At 42.5% G+C, this 12,662-nt stretch overlaps 1 protein-coding gene across 3 annotated transcripts in view; it reads left to right on the top strand.

Moving 5' to 3' along the window:
* CNKSR2 (connector enhancer of kinase suppressor of Ras 2) overlaps positions 1–12,662 on the top strand; it is a 422,681-nt gene that overhangs the window by 106,502 nt on the left and 303,517 nt on the right. The gene's annotated exons all lie outside the window — the stretch shown is intronic.

Raw genomic sequence — 12,662 nt, 5'->3', positions numbered from 1 at the left:
TACTGAATACTATGGATAGTCCCCGGCCCTATCTTATATGAAGGATGGCCTTATGCCTATCCCATGCATGCTTAAACCCCTTCACTGTATTTGCAGCTACCACTTCTGCAGGAAGGCTATTCCATGCATCCACTACTCTCTCAGTAAAGTAATACTTCCTTATATTACTTTTAAACCTTTGCCCCTCTAATTTAAAACTGTGTCCTCTTGTGGTAGTTTTTCTTCTTTTAAATATGCTCTCTTCCTTTAACGAGTTGATTCCCTTTATGTATTTAAAAGTTTCTATCATATCCCCTCTGTCTCTTCTTTCTAGCTATACATATTAAGGTCCTTTAACCTTTCCTGGTAAGTTTTATCCTGCAATCCATGTACTAGTTTAGTAGCTCTTCTCTGAACTCTCTCTAGAGTATCTATATCCTTCTGGAGATATGGCCTCCAGTACTGCGCACAATACTCCAAGTGAAGTCTCACCAGTGTTCTGTACAGCGGCATAAGCACTTCACTCTTTCTACTGCTTATACCTCTCCCTATACATCCAAGCATTCTGCTGGCATTTCGTGCTGCTCTATTACATTGTCTTCCCACCTTTTAAGTCTTCTGAAATAATTACTCCTAAATCCCTTTCCTCAGATACTGAGGTCAGGACTGTGTCAAATATTCTATATTCTGCCCTTGGGTTTTTACGCCCCAGGTGCATTATCTTGCACTTATCCACATTAAATTTCAGTTTCCAGAGTTCTGACCATTCTTCTAGTTTTCCTAAATCCTTTTCCATTTGGCGTTTCCCTCCAGGAACATCAACCCTGTTACATATCTTTGTGTCATCAGCAAAAAGACAAACCTTACCAGCGAGGCCTTTTGCAATATCACTTATGAAGATATTAAACAAAATCGGTCCCAGTACAGATCCCTGTGGAACCCCACTGGTAACATTACCTTGTTTTGAATGTTCTCCATTGACTACAACCCTCTGTTGTCTGTCACTCAGCCACTGCCTAATCCACTCAACAATATGGGAGTCCATGCTCAATGACTGCAGTTTATTGATAAGTCTTCTATGTGGGACAGTGTCAAAAGCCTTACTAAAATCTAGATATGCGATGTCTACTGCACCTCCACCGTCTATTATTTTATTCACCCAGTCAAAAAAATCTATAAGATTTGTTTGACATGATCTCCCTGAAGTAAACCCATGTTGTTTTTCATCTTGCAATCCATGGGATTTTAGATGTTCCACAATCCTATCCTTTAATAGGGTTTCCATTAATTTGCCTACTATTGATGTCAGACTCACTGGTCTATAGTTGCTCGATTCCTCCCTACTACCTTTCTTGTGAATGGGCACGACATTTGCCAATTTCCAATCTTCCGGGACGACTCCTGTTACTAATGATTGGTTAAATAAATCTGTTAACGGTTTTGCCAGCTCACCACTAAGCTCTTTTAATAATTTTGGGTGTATCTCATCAGGCCCCTGTGACTTATCTGTCTTCACCTTAGACAGCAAACTTAGAACATCTTCCTCTGTAAAGATACATGCATCAAACGATTTAATAGTCATTCTTTCTATGGAGGTCCTTCTCCTTTTTCTTTTGTAAAAACTGAACAGAAGTATTCATTAAGGCAGTCGGCTAGCCCTTTATTCTCTTCTACATACCTTCCGTCCTTTGTTTTTAATTTAGTTATTCCTTGTTTTAATTTCCTTTTTTCATTTATATATCTGAAGAATGTCTTATCCCCTTTTTTCATAGACTGAGCTAGTTTTTCTTCTGCCTGCGCTTTAGAAGTTCTTATAACTTGCTTGGCCTCTCTCTGCCTAATCTTGTAGATTTCCTTATCTTCATTGCTCTGGGTTTTTTTATAATTACAAAATGCTAGCTTTTTATTTTTAATGATTTGGGCCACTTCTGCTGAGTACCACATTGGTCTCCTCCTTTTTTTGCTTTTACTGACAAGTCTAATGCAATTTTCTGTTGCCTTCAATAATGCACCTTTTAAGTAGTCCCATTTCTCCTGGACTCCATGTAATCCGTTCCAGTCTGATAAGGACTCATTTATGACTAATTTCATTTTTGAAAAGTCTGTTTTTCTAAAATCTAAAACTTTTGTTTTTGTGTGGTGGGACTCTTTCACAGTTTTTATATTAAACCACACTGACTGGTGATCACTAGATCCCAAGGTTTCGCCTACAATGACATCATATACCGAATCCCCGTTTGTGAATACCAAATCCAAAATGGCCTCCCTCCGGGTTGGCTCCTCAACCACTTGTTGTAGAGATAACCCCAGTAGGGAATTTAGAATATCTGTACTCCTGGTAGAACTTGCTATTTTGGTTTTCCAGTTTATATCTGGAAGATTGAAATCTCCCATAATGATAACTTCTCCTTTCATTGTCATTTTAGCTATTTCTTCAACTAGTAGATCATCTAGTTCTTTAACTTGACCAGGTGGTCTATATATCACACCTACACGAGTTACTGCATGGTTAGCAAACTGCAACGTAACCCAAACTGACTCTATGTTGGCCTCACTAACTTGTATTAGGTTAGATTTAATGCTATCTTTCACATACAGGGCCACTCCTCCTCCTTTCTTGCCTTCTCTGTCTCTTCTGTATAAAGAGTACCCTGGTATGGTTATGTCCCAGTCATTTCTTTCATTAAACCATGTCTCCGTAACAGCCACTAAATCTACATTCTCAGATGCCATTATTGACCCAAGTTCATTGATTTTTTTACCTAAACTGCGAGCATTTGTAGACAGGACTCTGAGCTTATCATTTCTTAACCTCAGTGCTTCTGGCCTGTTCTGGCATTGTTTCGGGGGGCAATTGGACTCTTTTATTTTCACTCTTTTGCCCCCCCTTCCTAGTTTAAATACTCTTTCGCAAATTCTTGGAGTTGTTCACTAAGTACATTTGTTCCTTTGAGAGAAAGATGCAAACCATCTTTTTTGTACAGTTCCTTTCTATTCCAAGTAGAGCTATCTTGAGAAACAAAGCCAAATCCTTGCTCTTGACACCATTTACCAAGCCATATGTTGAACTCCTTTATGCGCCTCTGCCTATCATTCTGAACATTATGCACAGGCAGAACTTCAGAAAATGAAATGGTGGATGCAAAATCCTGTACGTCATTACCAAGTGACGTAATATAGCGCCGTGTACATCACAATCTAGTGCACCGACATTCAGAGTTAATCCGTTATTTTATTGATACAGTTACAGTACACTATGGCCTAGGGTTGTTGCGGGTATCGAAATTTTGATACCCAATCGACACTTTTTGTCCCGGTATCGATACGATACCGGGATTTAAATTTTTTCAATACTGGCCTGCGCTGCTGCGCAGTCTAGTATCTCTGAGCATGAGCGCTCTGCTGTCAGTGCGCTCATGTTCCCTCAGCAGCACAGGGGAGAAGGAAGCAGTCCCGTCCCCCCCCTGTGCCGCTGCTGCCGCTGCCACCAATGGGGGGAGTGGGGCGGAGTAGGGTAGGGCGCACTGTGCCACCAATAATAGGACAACCTTTTTTATGGGTTCGGACTTAGTTAAGTTACCAGGCTACATAGAGCGGCACCTACTATTATTCCTGGGCGCCGCTCCGTTCGCCCGCTGTGCCCAGTTACAGTCTCCTGCTCCATATGCTAATTACTATTATCGGAGCAATGGGGAGGAGACATCAGCTTTCTCCTGGGCGTTCCGAGGAGGAACGCCCAGGAGAGAAGCTGATGTCTCCTCCCCATCGCTCCGATACCATGGCAGCCAGGACGCTACTGAAGCCCTGGCTGCCATAGTTGGCTCCTTGCTGCTGTGTGCACAGAGCACAGAGCAGCAGGGAGAGTGTAAAGTCCTATTCACCCTGATAGAGCTCTATCAGGGTGAATAGGACAAAGGATGAAAAAATCCCAGGTTCTAGCCCCTAAGGGGGGAAATAGTTATTAAATAAAAAGTTAAAAGAAAACCCCACCAAAATATTAAGTATAAATTATATTTAAAATATATTAACAATAAATAAATAAACAATGCGAGAAAATTAGAGGTAGCGCAGCCGGCAATGTGTCTGTATGATCATTAAAATCTCAGTATCGCACTGACTCAGTGGTCTCAAGGTGGTGCTCTGCTGGTTTTATATAGTGAAGTATAAAAATAGAAAAAAGTACAGCGGCACTCACCATCAATCTTGAACTGCAGTTTTATTTCATTGTAACAAAAAGGTGGTGGACATGGAACAATGCACAAGTGTGTGAATAGGCAACAGCTGTTTCGCTGTTGCCGATTCACACACTTGTGCATTGTTCCATGTACACCACCTTTTTGTTACAATGAAATAAAACTGCAGTTCAAGATTGATGGTGAGTGCCGCGGTACTTTTTTCAATTTTTTTTACTACATAAATAAATAAACATATCACATATCGCCACGTCTGAAAAGTCCAAACTATTAAAATAGAAAAAAAATTTATGCGGTGAACGCTGGAACAGAAAAAAAAGAAAAATAAACTGCGCAATTGGCATATTTTTAAAAATGCGGAATGCACGTGGATTATTTGGTTTATTTATTTTTTGCGTGGTTTCAAATGGTATTGAGTATCGCAATACTTTTTTATGGTATCGAAATCGAATCAAAAATTTGGTATCGCAAAACAACTCTACTAAGGCCAAGAGGCAGTTGCCTGGGCCCTTCAAAACAACGAGCATTGGCAAAAATATTGCTGTAGCCGGCACAAGTAGCAGCCACAGCAACAGGCCAGACCCGCCACTGTCATCCAGCAGTCTTGTTTTGACCAACTATCCAGCTGTACTGAAATGGTTGATTCGCTATTCAACCTCCTCTCAAGTGACCACAGATACACACAGCCAGGAATTGGTGGGTTCCTCTGACACCACTCTTAGTTGGCATGGCCCAGGAACTGCCTCTATGCCCTCACTTGTCCTGAACCTGCCTCTTGCTTTTGCTGCTCCTTCTGCTAGCCAAGTAATGATAGCCACTTGATCTGCTCCGCTTTTCAGTGATGATGAGCTTTGTTACGACAGTCAGCAGTTACAGGCCAGCCCAGACTTGGAGTAGAGGTCTGCTGCGGTGATGACAGTCTGGTGGGAGCACATGCTGCATGAGGTCATGGAAATGCACAAGAGACAGGTGAGGGTGACCTAAGTGATGACCAAAAATTTGTAGACAATGATGTAGCCGATCGCATGTGGTAGCCAGGTGAAGAGGGGATATCATCAGGGGATGAGGGTGGCAGCTTGCCCGTGAGTAAGCAGGATGGAATCAATGGGAGATCTGGAGCCAAATGCGGGAGGGGTACACAGTCTGCTACTTGGGAGACTACCTGTGAGGGACACACTAGCTGTGCACAGGTTAATAAAAGCAGCAGCAAGCAGGCATGATGCAGTGGTGGAGGGAAAATACTATACTCGGCAGTGTGGGAATTTTTCACCAGGTCACTGGGGGACGTTAACGTGGTGGTATGAAAGATGTGTGCGTGGAAGGCTAGGATTCTAATATTTGCACAGTGGCCCTGCATCAACACATGGAACATCACCATCAAGTGGCTTGGGTAAACCGTGACGTTACTTTAGTGCTAAAGCCTGATGCAGAAACCACTGCATCTCCCACTGGCCCCCACCCCTTCTCCAGCAGTCAGCAAAAAGAAGCTGTCGTTCCTTTCCATCGACTCCAATGATGTCTATTGCTCCTGATACTCCTACTCCTCCTTGTTTCGACAGCAATCGGTCACCAAGGCGATTAAAAAAAGACAACAGTATGCGTGCACTCATCCAGTTGTGCAGAAGCTGAACGTGCACCTGGTACTACAGTCCCTCTCTTTCCATGTAGTTGACTCTGCACATTTCAGAGAACTGATGGCTTGTGCCCAGCCAAGGTGGAGAGTCCCAAGCCGACATTACTTTTCCAAAAAAGCTGTACCAGCCCTGCACACGTACGTTGAGCAGAAGATGGGCCAGTCCTTGGACCTCTTGGTGTCTGGTAGAGTTCATGCCAGCGCTGACATATGGAATTGTAACTATGGTCAAGGGCAATATATGTCATTCACAGCCCACTGGGTAAATGTGGTTCCGGCAGAGGCACACCAGCAACTTGGCCAAGTGAAGGCAATGCCGCCTATCCGTTGTAATCGTGGGATTTCTGCACCACTGTCCTCCTCTGCCTCCTCATCCTCCCCCTTGTCCTTACCCTCCCCTCTAGGCAAAGTTCACAGGGGTTGTCTATTATATCACCTGTGCAATGCACGGCGGCGTCACTCAGTTCTGCCCCTCATCAGCCTTAGGAACGATTACCCCGGGGACGAACTGCTAACTTCATGAATAAAGAAATCAAACACTGGCTGTCTCCTCACCAACTGAAGATAGGAACCATGGTTACTGTTAATGGGAAGAACATTTTGTCTGCACTGCGTCAGGGAGGGCTGACCCCTACACCCTAAATGGTGCACGTTTTCAATCTCGTTGTCACTTAGTTCCTCAAGTCTTTTACTGAATTGCAAGAGCTGTTAAAAATGTCCAGGAAACTGTTCATGCACTTGAGCTACTCTTACTGTGGAAAACACGCCCTCCTTGAGCTGCAAAGGCAAAATCTTCTTCCCCAACATTGCCTGATTATGAAACGTTTCCACCCATTGGATCTCCACGCCCCATATGTTAAACTGCCTGCATGAGAGAGGAAGTTGGTCAACGATTTCTTAATGCTGCAGATGCATAGGTTTACTCCCCGATGTAACTTCCGCGTTAGCCAGTGGCAGCTCATGCGTGACACTTGCCGTTTGCTCAGGCCCTTTGAGGAGGCCACTTTATTTGTCAGTTGGCAGAACTATAGGTTAAATTATGTCATTCCAGTCCTTTTACGTCCTGGATTTGATGCTGTGAAATCTGATTGCCAGAAGATGAACTGGCATAGGAGGAGGAGAACATAAACGCCCAGGAATTTTATACACAACTGGGTGGTTTATCTGCCCAAGTGACAGGAGGGAAGCAGGAGGAGCTGGAGGGTGACAACGAAGACAACGCAGATCCTGACAGACCGTAACAGTATGCAGTGGAGATGGAGGCAGGGAGGCCCTCTGAGTCCCTTGTGCAACTGGCCAGATGCATTCCATCATGTTTGAGTAGTGACAGCTGCAGTGTAAGGATTCGGCAGAGGTATGACAACTGGCTATCCACATTGTTAGACCCTCGCTACAGGTCAAAAATGGGTGCATTTTTTAGACCTTCCAAGAGGGATGCAAAAATGGAGAGGGGCAGGAGCAGCACTATCTCCATCAACACCTAGTTAGGACTGAAGTCTCTGATGAGCAGTTTTCTTCAGCTGCCTTCTGAAGGAACCACCCAGCAGCAGCATTGGGACATGCAGCAGAACCTCAAACAGCAAGTGGTGGCATAATTGGGCTCACTCACGATCCATGATCTCCTGCACTACTGGGCATGCAAACTTGAAGTATGCCTGCAACTGGTCAAGTTTGCCATGGGCATGCTTTCCTACTCGGCCGGTAGTGTGGCATCAGAGAGGGTGTTCAGTCCAGGGATTGGGGGGGGCAAAAAGAACTTGCCTTTCCTCCTAAAATATTGATAGACTAACCTTCATAACGATTAATTAGGCGTGGATCAACCAGGATTTCCAGACACCGGTACCTGATCAAACAGAATAAATTATTCTGCCACTAATGATCATACTGTAGTGTGCTGCCACACCAGAATATTCTGCAAAATAGGCTGTTACTTGTGGCAACGTGCTGCTGCCTCCATTCTGATGCTGCCACCTGTCTGCTGCCTCTACTGCCATTCCATATGTGGTGGTGATGACCCATTCTTAATAGGACAACTTCAATTATATAAAACTTTTAAAGTGGTGTTGGGAATGAGAGAAAAGGGCCTTTTCCCTCAAAAACAGTACCACTCTTGTCCTTGGCCTTCATATTGATATTGTAGCTTATCTTAATTATTAATGTCCCGAACTATTCGCTGGCGAACAGTTCCCGGCGAACATAGCTTGTTCGCGTTCGCCGCGGCGTGCGAACATATGCGATGTTCGGTCCGCCCCCTATACATCATCATTGAGCAAACTTTGACCCTGTACCTCACAGTCAGCAGACACATTCCAGCCAATCAGCATACCCTCCCTCCCAGACCCTCCCACCTCCTATCAAAAAGCAAGGACAGCATCCATCTTAGATTCATTCTGAAGCTGCAGTGTCACAAATTTGACTAAGTTGTAATCGCAATGCGATTAATACAGGTTATATTAATCGCATTGCGAATTCAACTTAGAGCTGGGTTCCTAATGGTTGTATTGCTAGAATATAACAAAGATTGAGAATATAGTGCTATATTCGTCAATTCTAGCAATACAGCCATTAGGAACTTAGCTCTAAGTTGAATTCGCAATGCGATTTAATCGCATTGCGAATTCAACTTACCACACTCTGTGTCAACTACGTAATTTTCCATGGGAGTTTTGCCATGGATCCCCCTCCGGCATGCCACAGTCCAGGTGTTAGTCCCCTTGAAATAACTTTTCCATCACTATTGTGGCCAGAAAGAGTCCCTGTGGGTTTTAAAATTCGCCTGTTTATTGAAGTCTATGGCGGTTCACCCGGTTCGCTCGTTTGCAAACATTCGCGGAAGTTCGCGTTCGCCGCTTGCGAACGGAAAATTTTATGTTCGCGACATCTCTAATCTTAATGCCAAGTACCGTAAATGGGGCTGAACTGCGATCAGAAACAGAGCCCATAAATAAGGGGTGGTTTTGTAGAAAGAAAAAAAAAGTTTCTCTAATTTCAGATAACCCCTATTAGTAATTAATCTATGTAATTTGGCTTTACTTCTGTGCATTCAGTTTCACATTCCTTATTGTACTGAACACATATTGAATCCATTTCTTTGTTCTCCGCGTAGGTAAAAAGATCTATACCTTATTTATTTGTTACAAAATTTTTCTTGATCAGCGCACAACCACTATTGATTAAAAACTGTGTGGGTGTGCGGAAAATGTATCCGACGCTGTTTAAAAAATGAACAATTTGGCTGAGGAAATTGTCTTGATCACGATTTGGAGATTTGGATTATATAAGCGATGTTTCAACACCTCTGAGATAATATTTTATTCTATAAAGATGATCATTAAATACATACATTTTTAATAACTGTGCTACCCAGTAGGGTCTGATTAAAGCTTGGTGTTTCTCGTGTTTAAGCAAGAATCTGAGCCCATTTTTCTGAACTTATTAAAGACATTCATCTTGAAAAGCATAAGCATTAGTAATCAAAGACCGGGCTTTTGGGTACGTTCAGCCAGTGTCTTTCATGTTGCTTAGCTTTGTAATATTAGGTTCATCGTTGCATTTTCAGTGGTGCCAGGGAAGATAAAAAAAGCTATAAAGCAATTCGACCAAATAAAAATATAGAAAAAAAAAGCGCAACTACTTTTTTGCCTATGATATAAAATTATAATAGTTATACAATCTCCAGGCTCTGGGTAGAGTAATAGAGTTCACTTTTAAATTCATTGTGTGTCTGCATATTGTAATTGACTTAATATCTTTACACATTATCACTATGAAGCTGCTGTATTCAATGATAAAATATTTAAAGGCTAAGACATTCTCCTCTGCATTGACAGTCTCACGTTCTACAGATCAAAGGATTAAAAAAGAACTACTTACACTACTCAACTTCCAAAGAAAAAGCATTTTAATGGTATTACATGGTTAGTGATAATAGTGAGCGTGTATTCATAGGCAATCAGTATATACAGTAAGAAGGGATGAGCCATATAACCGAAACAGATTCTAATCCAATAGTAATAAGATAGGAAGTACCATTTCCTGGCCCATGGTTGGTTGAGAAATAATCAAAGCAACAAACGGGGACATAGAGTGGCTATAGAGGATTCAGAGGTTGCAATTGCTACCAGGCTCAGGTATTTAATGTGACTCAAAGAACCCTTTGATATATAAGAGGACACCCGAATTATTAATGGCACATGGTAGGTGAATAAACTGATTTTGCTTTGGGGCTCAAGCTTCAAACTGTACCTCCGGACAAGGGTGTAGCGCCTCAGAATCTTAAAAAATAAATAAAAATGGTGATGGATATTATTCAATAGTAGTTGTACTGTGTGAAATGCAGCCATTAGGCTAATGCACATGACCACGCATATGTAGAACCAGATTTATTGTAGCATCTGAAATTCTGGGATTTTTTTTTCATATGGACTACCACCAATCAAACACATTAACACTGTACTTTGGATCTGTGTAATACACAGCATGTTATATAGATGTCACGCTCTAGTGTGGGAGGGAAACCCCACACAGAACCTACTGTAGGAGGGAAAGGGAAAAGGAAATAAGGCCTGAAAACTAAGGAAGGAAGATGGACACCTCCTAGTGAAAAACCCTAATGAAAGCCCAGACTACCAGTATAAACACACCCCAGAGGTAGGTGAGTTCATACACAGGAGTACCTAAAGTCCTATCTAACCCTAAAGGACCCTGGTACTAATGACAGGAAAGAGACATCCTGGTCCCCCAAAAGGAAGAATGAACGGGAGTCTCCCTAAGGCCTATTACAAAACAACAAAGAAATGCAAGACACTGAAAAGCCAAAATACAAAGGGAAAGGTAACACTTAACTTCCAAGAAGCTATGGCAGCACCAGGAACTCAGCTAAGATCCAAACACCAGCTATCCACAGGTCCAACTGAAGCTATAAACCACACAGCATTGTGGGAGAGACAACTATAAATAGGGAAAGTTAAATGACCAGAATAGCAACACCTGGAGGTTAAGGGCGTGGCCAGTACCAGAAACAACACAGACGCCTATTGATCCACAAAGTAAACATGTCAAATCAAAACAAGTGTTGCCAGTCTCAAAGATCTCCTGCCACTCACTGTTGTGGGGACGTCGTATGTCTCGGAACATCCGTGTTATGCGTCTTATTTATGCATGAATTCCCAAGTGAATAGAAAAACTTTATAGTAGGAAACTGTCTATTATTCTTACCTTTCCCTCTTTAGTCTGGTCACTTGAGTTCCTTACTACTCGTTATTTGGAATTTAGTATGATGACACAGCCTCTACAGTGACATCCGGTTACATTACCTATATGGTCAATTTGTTGTGTTGTGTACATGTCTTCTCAGTCTTTTTCTACTGGGGCCTCAGCAGACAGAACAAGGGAATGCCTAGGCCTCACCATTGGTTAAGGCCTATGCCATCTTTAAAAAAATTCTCCTGAACCCAGTAGAACATACTATTTTATGATATACTCCCTTATGGTTTTGGCATTAGTTGTTTGGTACTAGGCACTTTATATTCATGTCATATGTGGTAATTTGTTCCATTCCCCACTACTTGTATCTCCATTACAGTTTATTACATATTAAGGTTATTTCTTGACCAGTCACATGTGATGTATTTACATTGTGGGTATTGAGACTTCACACTAATACCACACTTCTGGGGGTCTGGATTTTTGATGTATGATGTACCAGTGGTATTAATTTCTTACCTGTATATGTATGCCACTATTTTAATGGATTTATTTGACTTATGAAGTGATTAATAAAATACATATTTTATATCCATTGTTGCTATGTACGGTTTTTCTGTGTTGGAGTTCCTTGGAATATGCACAGCACTTAGTAATTTGTGTTTGGATCTATTGCTATTTGTTGTGAAACTACAACTCCCAGCATGCACACTTACTTGGGCCTTGTAACTCCTGTAGAAGTGAACGGAGGATTCTGGAAGTTGTAGTTTTAGAACAGCTGGAGTGCCGGAGGTTCCTGATCCCCTCAGTAGAACATTAAGCACAATAGGAGGTAATTAAGTGGCAAAACCTGAGATTGCTGCAGTTTAAGGAATGTTTCATGGGCCGATTCCAGGCCACAATGAGTGCTGATTAGCCTTAAAACAAATCAATTGACGCTTGTTAAAAAGGCTTTTTACACTTGGAAAGTGCAGGGGAACGGACAATTGTTACATTATATCATGACCTTATGTCAACATCACATTAAGGCCCCATGCATGCGACTGTACCCGTTTTGCAGTACGCAAATCGTGGATTCAGACATACAGATGTGGATAGCATGTGGTGTGCTGTCTGCATCTTTTATGGCTCCATTGAAATGATTGGGTCCACATCCGATCCATAAAAAAGATCAGATGCAGACCGAACATACGGGCGAGTGAATGAGGCCTTACATGGGTAGATATGCTGCTGACCAACGGGCATTTTGACCTGACCCTCTACATGTATAAAAGCCCCTAAGAGGGACCTATACTACTGTAGGCAAATTTCAGGTGCAGATTGCGACGCAACAGCTAGTTGTGCCGCAATCTGCGACTTCGGCCCGCTTACGCCAGTTCTAAATAAATGGGCGAGAAAGGGGAATGGGCCAGGAGGCACGTCTCATTTACCATTTTCTATGCTTGTTTCAGGCTTAGAAAAAGGTCTAAATGTAAGGCAGCTTGAAAGCTTTCTTACATTTAGATCTGTCGCAGGATCCGCCGAAGTTATGAAGAGGTCGGTGCAGGCAGATCCACCGCCAGCTATGGGGCTTTATTAAGACCGGCGTCTAAAACTTCAAAACTACCACCTCAGTTACATCTCTCCAGCAACTGGGGGAAGCCTCACAGTTT

Source organism: Bufo bufo, chromosome 3 (assembly GCF_905171765.1).
Source record: "Bufo bufo chromosome 3, aBufBuf1.1, whole genome shotgun sequence".
Lineage (NCBI taxonomy): Eukaryota > Metazoa > Chordata > Amphibia > Anura > Bufonidae > Bufo > Bufo bufo.
Note: the sequence above shows the minus strand (reverse complement) of the source record. Positions and strands in the feature narration are given on the sequence as shown.